The sequence below is a fragment of the Rhamphochromis sp. 'chilingali' genome (assembly GCF_963969265.1).
Source record: "Rhamphochromis sp. 'chilingali' genome assembly, chromosome: 6".
NCBI lineage: Eukaryota > Metazoa > Chordata > Actinopteri > Cichliformes > Cichlidae > Rhamphochromis > Rhamphochromis sp. 'chilingali'.
In genome coordinates, this window is record NC_137933.1 from 36,852,527 (window position 1) to 36,865,235 (window position 12,709).

Genomic DNA, 12,709 nt, shown 5'->3' on the forward strand with positions numbered 1-12,709 from the left:
AACAGGCTGAAGGTCTGCTGAGCCAATAACATTTACAAATTACAATCTGAGCTGCTCCCACACAGTTCAGTGTCAAGAATCCCCAATCATATTTTCTATATGGAAACACTACTGCTACAACTTTGAAGCTCATTTAGTATTTGCCTCAAAAACGTCTCACAGAGACACAAATCTACAAATGCTTGTGGGTTATGGAGAGCTGACAAAAATAAAAATTACATTTCTCTGCAGAAATGAATATAGAAAAAGAAGGACTAGAAACTCTAGTCTTCGCTCAATCAGTACTAACCATTTGGCCAAAAGAACAGACTCTCATTCAGTTACTGATGTATAAACTGAAGTGATGCAACTGACTTTATGAGAGAGTTTTGCAAGCCTTACAACCATATAAGTGCTTAGTGTTTAACGTGGATTTATTGGTCCCTTTTTTCAGGCCAATACAAAACAGCAACATTCAGCACACTTTTGAGTAGAAGTAAAACAAGAAGACCACCAAAGTTAGCTGTTACAGCTTCATTTATGAGTTGATCTGAGAAAGGCAATTTTTGCTTATAACTTTTTGAAAAGCAATAGCTGCTGATTTTGTACAGTAAAGCTGGAGAGAGGGGTGATGGGATCGTGCCTTAAAGTATGCCAAATAAGTGATCCACGATTTCACAGTTTTTAAGGTTAAACTGACACGCAACTATTAGCAGTCAGGTAACCAACATAGAAGTTGCATCAATTGTAGTTTGACTGATCAGTTTCCACTCTAAAAAGTCATCACCAACAAGTTATGTGACTGCATGAGTTTCTCACTCAGTCATGACTGAGAGGTAGCCTATCCGAGTGTCTTGTTCATGCACTTATCGACTAGTCACTTTTGGGCTCTGGCGTGGGCTGTGGGAATTGAACATGAGTCTAAAGTTCCCGAAAGGGACGCATTTGGAAAGTTTGCGAACATCACACCATGAATTAGTGCATGTGAGTTTGCCGAGCCACATAGCTCCAAAAATGAGAAATATCTGTAGCCTCAGCCCAATCTTTTGATCTATTAAATGATATTATAATGAATTCTTTAACATTTTGTTTGTTCCTGCTCTCATTGAAATTCTGCGCTTTCAGCAAAGTAATAACTTCCTTTTTATCTTGTGAAGTAATGGTAAGAAGATCTGAGGCCTCCATCTTGAGGTTCCTTTAGGCAATCTCCTATCCCCTACCCAAAACCCCTGCTTACATATACACACATATATTTCACCATTAGCATTTCTGGCTCTTTGAAAATACTGGTTAAACAGTGAGCTCTTTTTTTAGGTTAGCATATGTACTGGACGAGTAGAATGCCTCCACACAAACTGAATTTGTATCGATCTTGCAAAAGTGCCACATAGAGGTAATAGAAAACTATAAAAAGGTGAGTCTCTAAAGCTTTTCAGATCATTAGATTAGTGAGTGTAAATAATAAAACAAAGTCAGACTAAAAAAAGCTGTACACTGAAAAACTGTCTCCTGTTGAATGGAAAGATAAGACGTGGGTGCTTTGAACACAAGAAAATAAGTGCTCAGAAAACGCTGTGCAAACAGATGGACGGTGTAGAGCTGCAGGATGAGTTTATAAGTTTATGCAGATGCTGAAAACTGGCTAGTATTTCAACACATGTTGTAACTGGCCTGATTTCCAAACCTACAGTTTTGCAGTGTTTGAATGAAGGCACTTTGCCTATTTTAATCAGTCTTTCTAATTATAGACATCTAATTACGTGTCAACTCAATATTCTGGATGATAAAACAATAGTAAACCACTTTTTCTTCATGGCATCTTTGTGTGTTTTAGAATTTTTAAGCAGCTGATTCACCCTCAGACCATATGGGTGCCTATGCTAACATTACTTATAATCAGCCTCTAGGTTTACTGTGATTATGAGAAATAATTGCTCAAATCCATGATCCTGGCTTCTCTTAATACCAGCTTCAGTGCTTCAAGCAATGTTATCAACAAACTAGTTTCTTCTTTTTGTTTCCTACATTTTGAATAGCTACTTGCCTAAGCCTACTAAAAAATAAATAAATAACTGAACACAGTATAAGTGAAGTGCATGACCCAAGCCGAGTAATGAAAAGAACCACAACAACCAATCACAGCTAACTGCCTAACCGGCCAAATGATATCACATATAATACAAAACATTTATTTCCTTTAAAAAAAAGATAGTAAGTCGGGCTAATAAAACTAACAGTGACTTGTCACTTGTACCTCATGCCTGAACACTCTGGCTACACTGCACGCAGTGGGTTAGAAATACTGGGAGGTGCACAACAAGCTAAAAGCGTGCCATACAAGCAGTTGAGAGCTCACTGTCTTTTTGCACAGCCATGCAATGAAAACAAAAAACATAAACTCCCTGTTAGTCAGACCAAGCCATGCTAAGAACAGCTGTGAGATGAAGCTGTCCTTGCTAACACCCCAAGAAAGATGGTAAAGCAGTTTATCTGAACAGATTTGCTAACTGCATAACAAACACACCATGCCTTCTTTATTACTTCACAAAAAACTCATGCAAGTTCACCAGAGGAAAACTTTTAGTGCAAAGCAGCAACAGCAGTAATGGTTCAGTCCACTACTATACCAACAGCTACTTTGCAAAACCCTGGCGTGGATGATGCTAATGTAAAGTTAGGTTGATATCTAAATGTAAAAAGAGCAACACAAGAGAAGCTTCAGTCACTTATCCCCTGTTTTTTAAGGCCACAGTACAAATGCACAGCACGACTGCTTGACATACTATAGCACAGTATGGAAAAAACAATCCTACACATATTAGCAGAAAACTCTAAAAGCCAGACACTCGCAATAAAGAATTCTCTTGAACAGTGTGGAAGCTGCTGGTATAACCTAGTCTTCAACTCAGCATGGAGTGACAGTGTCTTCATGTACAGCCAGTATTAATCAAGTGTTGGCACCATTAAGAACAGTGTCAGGACACTGAGCAGACCCAAACCACTCTCTGGTCTGGCTCTCATCCCTACAAATCAACAGTGAGTTTAATTAAGCCAAGCCATGCTGCTATTGATTCAACATTACTGTTTAACCTGGCAGCTCCGCGGGAAATCTATTTACTGTGAGCGACAAAGGCAGACTTATATGATTGCAGGAAAGTAAATTGCAAGGCTAATATTTGGAAATTGTTTTATTTGATTTCTATATTTATTGAGCGTAATTTCTTAGCTCCTCTGCAGCATATTTAGCATCAAACGTGCGGGTGTGTGGGCCTGTGGTCAGACGGCAGGCAGCCAGAGGTTTGGCTGGCTAGGAAGAGTTGGCTCAAACCCGATTACTGGGGTGACCCCGCAGGAAGAGTTCTCAAGTCCAACAGATTAGGAGCTTTTCCAAAAGCCACAGCAAGAGGAAAGCAGAGAAGAGTGGAGTAGGGTAGAGTTGAAGAGAGACGAGATCACTCAAAGCCTTCACTGCTAGAAAGTATTGCTCAACACAATAAACATGATTTCAATATTACCTCCATATATAAATACGCCTAAAACACATTTTATATTTCCCTTGACCCTTCAGCGCTGCCGGAAAGTAATTTGAATCAGGACAAGCAGAGATACATAATCAAATAAGTATTTTAATGTGCTCACCTGTCACAAGCCAGGCTCACTGTAGTTCATTTTAATTAACTAATATCACCATTTCAAACCCTCAACGCCCAAATACATCTTCATAATCATCAGTCACTGCAATACAAGCAAATGAACTGACAGAACCTTTCTGTCAGTTCATTGTTTTAATCAATTTTAAATCATGCTTTTTATTTGTTCTTGTTTCTAATGTCTCTGTAAAGCACTTTGAATCACCTTGTTGTTGAATTGTGCTATACAAATAAACTTGCCTTGCCTTGCCTTGCCTTTCAGTTGCTCAAATGAACAACAGCATCACTAACCTCAAAACATGTGACACAGCCCTCTGATGGCCAAAGTAATTATGACAGGAGCAAACTTAGGAAGCCAGGTCATACGGCAGTGTGGAGGGTGGATGGGTGGATCAACAAAATGTTTCTCAATTGGCGTTTCAAACAGTCAAAGACAAAGAATATTTTTTAGTTTTTTTGTCATCATCCTTACACGACACTACAAGAGTGGCCAGAGTGAATTCTTTGATTTAAGTCTAAAGTGTCAGATAGAAACTAGAAGTGTTTGGTATGGCAAGTGAAAGGAGAAGGAATGGATACAGAGAAGGTGGCACAGTCAAAAGATTTAGAAAGGTTAGGTTTGTGTCACTTTTTTGTTACAATAAGTATTCAATTCATGAACTTCAGAGCTCTACAATGAAATAAGATGTTAGCAGACTAGTAAACGAAGATGTGGAGAGGTCAATAGATGGTGCATTGAAGCTCAAAGTATATTGATTGGATGACAGGAGCTGAAGTGCTGCAATGTGGCACTGCCTTTACTTTGTGTATGGTGCCTCCAATAATAGTGATGCACCTCTTGGTAAAACTGCTGATAGTGACTGTTCAGTTATTGGCTATTACCGGTGTGCTAAATCTAAATAACTACACATATCAATTAATTTATGAAACCATTATTTACATTTTTTTTCTGAATGAATGTCTGCATGCTCAAGTGTCGTTTTGCAAGATACTGAACCTTAAAACTAACCCCAATGTGACAGTGTGTGAATATAATAGGAAAAAATGCTAAATGTGTAGTATAGAAAGCATTGTGCAAATGGGCGAGCTTGGTTTGTAGTGTAAAGTGCTTATTAAAGCTAGACGAGTGCTTTGTAAATGCAGTCCAGTCAGTTTGTTCTGGAGAGGAAATCTTGAGAGCACTTCTCTCATTTAGACTGTTTTTTTTGCTGAAATGGGTCATAACTCTCTGAGAGTTATGAAGTCAATCTGCTGAATGCTTCTACGGCAAGAATTATCAACTAGAGCTTTCATCTTTTCTTCTTTGCGTGATACAAAATGCATAACGTTTAGGGAGTCGTCATCAAGCTCATCAGGTTCAACGCATTTATCCACATTAAAGCTACGTGATTTAGCTTGGATTCACTAAAGCAAGTCATCTAATTGACTAGGAAAGAAAAACTCAAATCAGTCAGTCACGGATAACTTAAAATAGCTTTTCAATAAAACACACACACACACACACACACACACACACACACACACACACACACACACACACACACACACACACACACACACACACACATACAAATGCATACAGTGCAGCCTCTATTTCTTCAGCATGTGGTGCAAAAAGAGAAGCCTGTCCCTCAGAAGTGTTGCTATTTCTGTTTACCACAAGGCCCCAAATATTCTATCATTAGAGAAACTAGGAGGGGAAGGAAATACCACTTGGGAACACATGGACTCGGTGCAGCCACACAAAGAAACCTAACTGACAGAGTGGATACAAGATTAAAGATTGTCATGTTATTGCTAACAGGTTTTATATCCACATCTTCATTTACATCAAAATGTCAAAAAAGGATATTTCCTCACTTCTCATGAGAAATCACAGGTTTGTTTAACATTATACTATTAAATGATTTACCCAACGTGTTATACAACCAATATTGGTTTTGTATGCTTCCTGTTGCAAAACTGATTTATAATTCTTCAATTCTTTGGTGTTTTAATCTGATAGAATAGTAAAGGTCGATAGTTTTAAAATGAAATTTAAAGTTTACCTTCAACTGAGAAAGATTTACACCAAAAAAAATAAAATAAAATAAACACAGCATGGTCTAGGGCAGGGGTGGGAAACTCCAGGCCTCAAGGGCCGGTGTCCTGCAGGTTTTAGATATCACCCTTGGTCAACACACCTGAATCAAATGATTAGTTCATTAACAAACCTCTGGAGAACTTCAAGACATGTCAAGGAGGTAATTCAGCCATTTAAATCAGCTGTGTTGGATCAAGGACACAACTAAAATCTGCAAATCTGCAGGACACCGGAGTTCCCCAACCCTGGTCTGTGGTGAGTCACACTGAATACTAGACAATGTGCATGAATGGCCAAGACCTAGCCTGGGAATAATATGAATGTGAAAAGTCACTGTTCCAAGCCTGGTTGGCATTGAGACAACTGTTAATCCAACAAGGGGCGGGTTTGATGAAAATGACATTTTTCCATCCATTAGCAATACATCCCATTTTTTTGCTCTGATTGGTTGTAATCATCCAATTGTTTCCAGAGGTGCTTTGGTCTGTGCCAAGTGATAATGTGTCTTAGAAATCACATGTTATAAACTAATTACATTTGTATAGCAATGCAAGGCTAGCAAATACCATCATGACAGCTGAGTCAAGCAGCATCGTGGTACTGTAGCTAAAAAGTACTTGAAGCTGGAGTACCAGTGATGACAGCTGCATGCCTTTAGATGTAGCTTACATATAACTGTATTTAAAAGCTCTCCCCTCCAAATATTTGAAAACACACATTGTCAGATAAATTAATTTATTTTCTGGGAAATTATGTTTTATATTTTTATCATTGGTTACATACTTACCCTGGGTAGCTCAATGATGAATGTAAAATCAGCAAAATCTGGGACTGTGCCCTGCAAGTGTCACACAGGCTGTATGCACATATTGAATAATATCTAAGTAAATAAATGACTGTTAGGCTTGAACAGTCTTTTGTATTAGGTGTAAATTTATAGAAGCATTGGTATAAATCAAGAAAATACGATGGTGCTGAATTTCTTCTGCATGTACTGGACACACCCTAGTAACATCTTCAGCACCAACCCTTGCATCATTCTTTATAAAACACTTAGATATTTTGGGGGGGTGGGTTCCCATTTTATTTTGGCAGACACAGTAATAATGTCTATCATTTCTGCTAGGATATCCACATGTTCATAGTCTGTTTAATGGGTTTTAGAAGCAGCACTGTGGGCTGCATTAAAGCAAATTTTAAGTTAAACAATGATGAAAGGCAGGGTCCATGTTCTCCAAATGGGCTGACATAAGTATCAAGGGATATTACAGTATATTCTTTTAAACATAAGCACTAGCAACATGTATTTTAATCAGATTTAAAATAATCAGATCAGGATGTGCATGAAACCACTATGCAATGCAACTGGGTGATGAGAACATTCCCGTGTGAAACCCATCATAACATATGATGTGTTTTTAAGAATGCACTACTTCCCATCAAGTCCCAATACACTGCTTTACTTTAAACCCTGGATAACAGCTATTAAGCCATTCAGATAACTTGAACCTGTGCAAAAAAAAACAGGGAGCAACTTTAAACTCATGTGGCTGATGTTAAACATTAAGGGTAACTTGGAGTCAAGAAACTGAGGGACACCACATTTTTTGGTCTCTAAGATTTTTTTCAGCTATGATATGATCACCAGCTTCCATCTGGTGTTTAGCAAGTCCTGTACAGTATGCCTTGAAAGCTCTTTGCGGAAAACTGAACGAAACTCTTAGAAGAACCCAAAAAACATTTCAATGCTGAAGAACCATCAGGTAGAGATCTTTTCATGTTCTCTAGTCATCATGGGAAAAGGATTTTGGGTCCCTTCTTTGCAGTCATCTAATCTATCTTTCTCACTTTTTAAAGAAATTGTCTGACTCAACGTCTATGCTACATGGATACAACACTGACATTTGTTCGCTTATGGTCTTTTATTTTTTTGGTATTCTAACATGACTAGTTTTGACCAGGGAGATGCCATCAGAGTTTCAACCATGTTTAATGGAAAGAAAATATATACACTATGTGATACTGCACCAAAATGATGCCAGACAGTATTCGGGTTATATACACTATCAATATCTAGCCTTAACTGACTGAAGATGGTAGAGTTCTTTCATCCCATTTGCTCCCCGTGGTCTCAGCAGTCTGACAGGGTGACAGTGTAACCATGACCTGATTACCTGTCCCCTGAAGCCTGTAATCACTAAAGCCAGCAGACAGGCCCTGCCGGTCCGCTGACAGGGAGGATAATTGAAGCTGATGGTACATGCTGCTCGCCCTGCTAATGAAATATGAAAACAAAGAGCAGGAATGAGGCAGCAGGGACAAGCATGAATGCCTGAACTACAGAGCCAATAACTTCTGTCTATTAACAATCAATGTGTAAAAAATGTGGATTGGTCTTTCTTATGAGCCAACACATTTAAAAAGTTTTTAGGTGTTTCCCACAGACATTATATTTTGTCGCTGTTTTTCCCTTCTCATGTTTATCAAAGGAAAAGTGCTGTATTACGAGTTTAGCAATTAAATGCTGACACACTCCACAGTGCTCCTTATAGTGCCACAGTTAGACTATCAAAGAAATGATTAACCCAGCATCAGTGACACCACCCTTAACAAAATCATTCTTTTACCAAGTAGTATTGAACTAAAAACACACCACACTTCAAGTTTAGGTTAGCAAATTAAATAATCTTCATATATCCTTTAAATACAACTTTACAACAAAGTGAGGGAAACAATGTTTTTAAACTTTATGAGTTAGTCAGTACTTATCCCTTATCTCAGCGATAAGCACTGATTTGATGAGCTAACTGTTTTATTAAGTAACAGACACCAATAAAATAACCACAGCCTGTTTAATAGAAATCACACAACTGGAGACTGAACTCTGTCATTCTCTGTCTTCTTGGAGAGACTGATTTAAGTGACATGCTGCTTTCTAAATAGCAGACTGTTTTCTAAAAACCGAAGAAGATTGACTTTGCTTTTGTGCAAATGTGTGATGCCTACAGTAAAAATAATTTTTAAAAAAGAGGTTTATTTAAAATATATGAAAATACATATAAAAATGAAAAGTAAGTAAAGTATGTATTAATTCGATTAACTTATATAGTGCCAAATCACAACAACAGTTGTCCCAAGGCACTTTATATTGTAAGGGAAAGACCCTACAATAATACAAAGAAAACAAAGAAAACACCAACAATCATATGACCCCCTTTGAGCTTTGAGTGCTTTTAAATGCTTTAGTGACAGTGGGAAGGAAAAACTTCCTTTTTAACAGGAAGAAACCTCATGCAGAACCAGGCTCGGGGGGGGGGGGGGGGGGTCGGCTATCTACTGCAACTGGTTGGGGTGAGAGGAAGAGGACAGGAAATTACTGCCTTGCTAATAAATTCCTCCTAGTGGATAATGTCGGTACTGCAAACAAACGAACAAAAACAGTTCTGTATTATGTCATAACTGTTTATTTCATGACTTTTACTGGTTTCATTATATTGTTTGTTTCCAATTAGAGAGAGAGAGAGAGAGAGAGAGAGAGAGAGAGAGAGCTTTTTAAATATTTTAACCCCGCTAAGATCAGACTAACATCTAAAATCTGACAGGCTACAGTCTCACATGACAACACAAATGCATTAGTTTATTTTATTTTTCAAAATTATGATCCGTTTCACTGAATTCTTAGCCATTATTTCACATTGTTGCTTTATTTCCTACATGACATATCTCTAGTTGAAATGATTGCCACACTTCTTCTTTTTTTCAGCTCTGATGAGTTACTCTTGGAATGAATGAAGTAAGACGGAGGTGTTCTAGCACTAGGGTTGTAATAACAGATATATTATTAATAAACCTACTAAGCAACGTAATTTTTCGGTTTTGACTGAAAGCGACAACTTCTCAAATCTGGCAATATGAGAAGGGTCAACATGAGCATGTGCAGTAAAATAAGGATTAAAGCAGCATTTCCCCTTTAGGTAAAATACTTAAGCGTAATGTGTCAGGTTCAGAGAGTCGAAAAACTTAATGTTAAATTTTCTATTTTATTGACATACATCTATGATTTTTGATTGTTGTTCCCCAGCTATGTGTACTGGTCGTCACAGGATCTCCAGCAGGGTGTACTTTGAAATCTTCCAGCAGATATTTTGTGATGAGTTGTAATAACTCTTCAATCATGCCACTGCTTCAACTAGTTTTTAAACAAATTATGGTTTGGACTTCTTCTTCTTTCTTCTTCTTCTTTTTTTTTTTGCTTTAGACTACTGGATAGTTTGGCTTAAAACTATTTAAACTTGTATAATTCACTCCTATTCGATCAGTGATCATGTACACTGATGGGGACTTCCAACATGACTGCTTTGCTGAACCATTGTAAAGGCTAATTTATGGTTATAGTTTTGGGTGTTGTGTACCTGTAGGAAATAACACACGTTGTTCAGGACACCTCAGGTTTTGCGATATTCGAAGCGAGATACGCAGAAAAGGCAACGCTTTGTCAAAGATAGTCCAGTCCAATCCAATCAAAGTTTTATGCAGCTCTCACTCAGACCACTTATCACAACATGTACAGTAGCCTCCGCGTACAGTATTCACAGTAAGCGACACTCAGGCATGAGATCACAACAAGCACGAACCGTTACCAAATATAGCCTAGACAGAGATGAAGCAGTGCAGAAGCAACATTTAAGGCAGTTTTGGAAGAAATTCAAACACTGAAAGAAGATCGCAGCACTTCAAGAAGGGTCGTGGTTCCCCTCCCTTTCAGTCTCCAAAGCACAGAACACAGTCAGCACACTTTCACATACAAAGACACATGTTTGCTCCACTTACCCCCGCTGGCCTCCCGGTGCTTCTGTAAATACGGGCTTTTTATCAAAGTGTCTCCGGCTGAAAGACACGGACAGATCCTGTCCGCTATATTTAGGAAACTGACAAACTCGGAGCTGCGAGAGGTTTGGCTCCTCCCACTGGAGTGTGTGTATAGCAGCGTCTGTACGTGTGTGCTTGGATCTTCCAACACACTCACACTGACAGGCATACACGATTTGTACTGCAGTGTGTACGTGTCTGAAACAGGGCTGTAAATATGAGTTCACATTTATACTTTAAACGTGTCAGTGTAAGTAGCTCGCTAACGAATAAAACAACGCTTCAGAAAACAATCTAGATATTCTTTGGTGGATAAGGGGCACAAAGGGTTAGCTGACCTTCAACTCTGAGACACACTACACCCCACCCAAAAAAACAACAACATTCAAATAAATAAAAAAGACAAAAAATAAAGAGATGATTACTTAAAAATGACAACAACAAAAAAAAAGAAAACACACACACACAAATTGGTACACACCTAAAGCAATCACAAACAGAAACAAAATGGCCACTGTAATGTGAAAAAACACACAAATAACTCCAACAATAAGAGACAAACTATTGCTTTATTACATTAAAGGGCAAAACAACCAAAAGCAGCAACAAATTGGCCACTAAAAATGACAAAAATAACAGCAAAAAAAGATACAGAGGAGATGCAAAATGACTCCAAATGAAGCAAAACTACAGAAATATGGCACAAACTTACAATAAAGGCACAACTACACTAGATATGGCTGCAAAAAGACCAACTCAGTATACAAGACCACACAACCCATGCAAAATATACAAATACTAAAGAAGTATGAAACATCTGCAAAAACATGCAAAACATTCTGTCATCACTTTTTGTCTTCTTCTGTAATTTTGTATGTGTTTTCATTTCAGTGACTCTTCACTGTGGGAGAGCTGGGTGTTCATGTTGGTGCCCAGGCCCCAATATTTCATCTGTACATGGGTGTATTCAATCTAGTACTTTATTAGTTTAAATCACAGATGCAATCTTTCAAAAACAGGAGATCAAGACTTTTTAGGCGGAAAACACAGCATGTGAGTCGGCACTCACCCAAACACAGACCCAGTATAATAATTGATCCATTGATATTTTAATTTAGCCTGTGCCTCAAGGAGGGGTGAGAAAGCTTGTGACTGTGAGGTCACTGGTTTAAATTTCTAAGGCAGCTGAGAAGATCTGCTCGAAGCAGAACATTCAGTGTTACATTCCTCCTTCAACAACACTGCTGGTGAAGCTTTGAGCACCCAGCTGAAATCTTTAGATGCTGCCTGAAGACCACTGGAGATTTCTCTGCATGGAAATTTTTAATTGTTAAGAAACATAAACCAAATCATTCAAACTCCAAGACAGACCTGACTTGCATAAGGGTAAATAAACTGTGAGCATGTCATGCTTCTCTCTTCTATTGTTATATGTTACAAGTTCAGTTTAGTTACATTAAAGCAGCACACAGAAGTCACGCCTGAGGACACACAGCAGGCCTTGTGCTGACTGAGCTGCCACCAGTATATTTTTTCCTTCAGTGCCTTCTGTGCAATTCAACCTTCAGTTTATTCTGCACAAATGTAAAGATAAAAAATTCTTTACATTTGTAGAATACTTTTCTGAAGTACAATACTTGTCCGTATACCTCAAATACTATTTCATTGCTAATCTGATGTTTCAGTTTCTCTCATGCAAGTCGTGATTCTTTACTAGTAAAAGACTGAAGCAAGCTTTACATATGATCAGATAAGACAAGATCCTGGATGCTGCAAACAAAACAAAAGACGATAACAAAAAGAGTTTTGCTGTATAATTTTTATTTATAAACAATTATAATTGACTTCAGATGAATCTAAATACCTGTAGTATTAGAAATAATGACTGTAGAAAACTTTAGAAGAATTCTATACAATCACTGATTAGAAAAAGAAAACCTCTCCTAGTTTCAATAAAATGGCATATTTTCCCATGTAGCTTGGGAAAACCAAATTATTTTTTAAACCAATATTAATGCAACAACTTGCAATGAATTATTAAGCCCAGTCTAATCTGTTCAGCAGGTGTGGATATTTACAATTAAGTGATGTAAAAAGACTCGTACTGTTTAACTGAACCATACATTAT

The 12,709-nt window shown here is 37.9% G+C and overlaps 1 protein-coding gene across 1 annotated transcript in view; it reads right to left on the reverse strand.

The window, feature by feature from the left end:
- LOC308398822 (myocyte-specific enhancer factor 2A-like) overlaps positions 1-10,665 on the reverse strand; it is a 45,832-nt gene extending 35,167 nt beyond the window's left edge. The window contains exon 1 of the mRNA XM_080885646.1: positions 10,543-10,665. The gene's annotated coding sequence lies outside the window, so the exon portion shown is untranslated. The remainder of the gene's footprint in view (positions 1-10,542) is intronic.
- Between the last annotated feature and the right edge of the window lie 2,044 nt (positions 10,666-12,709).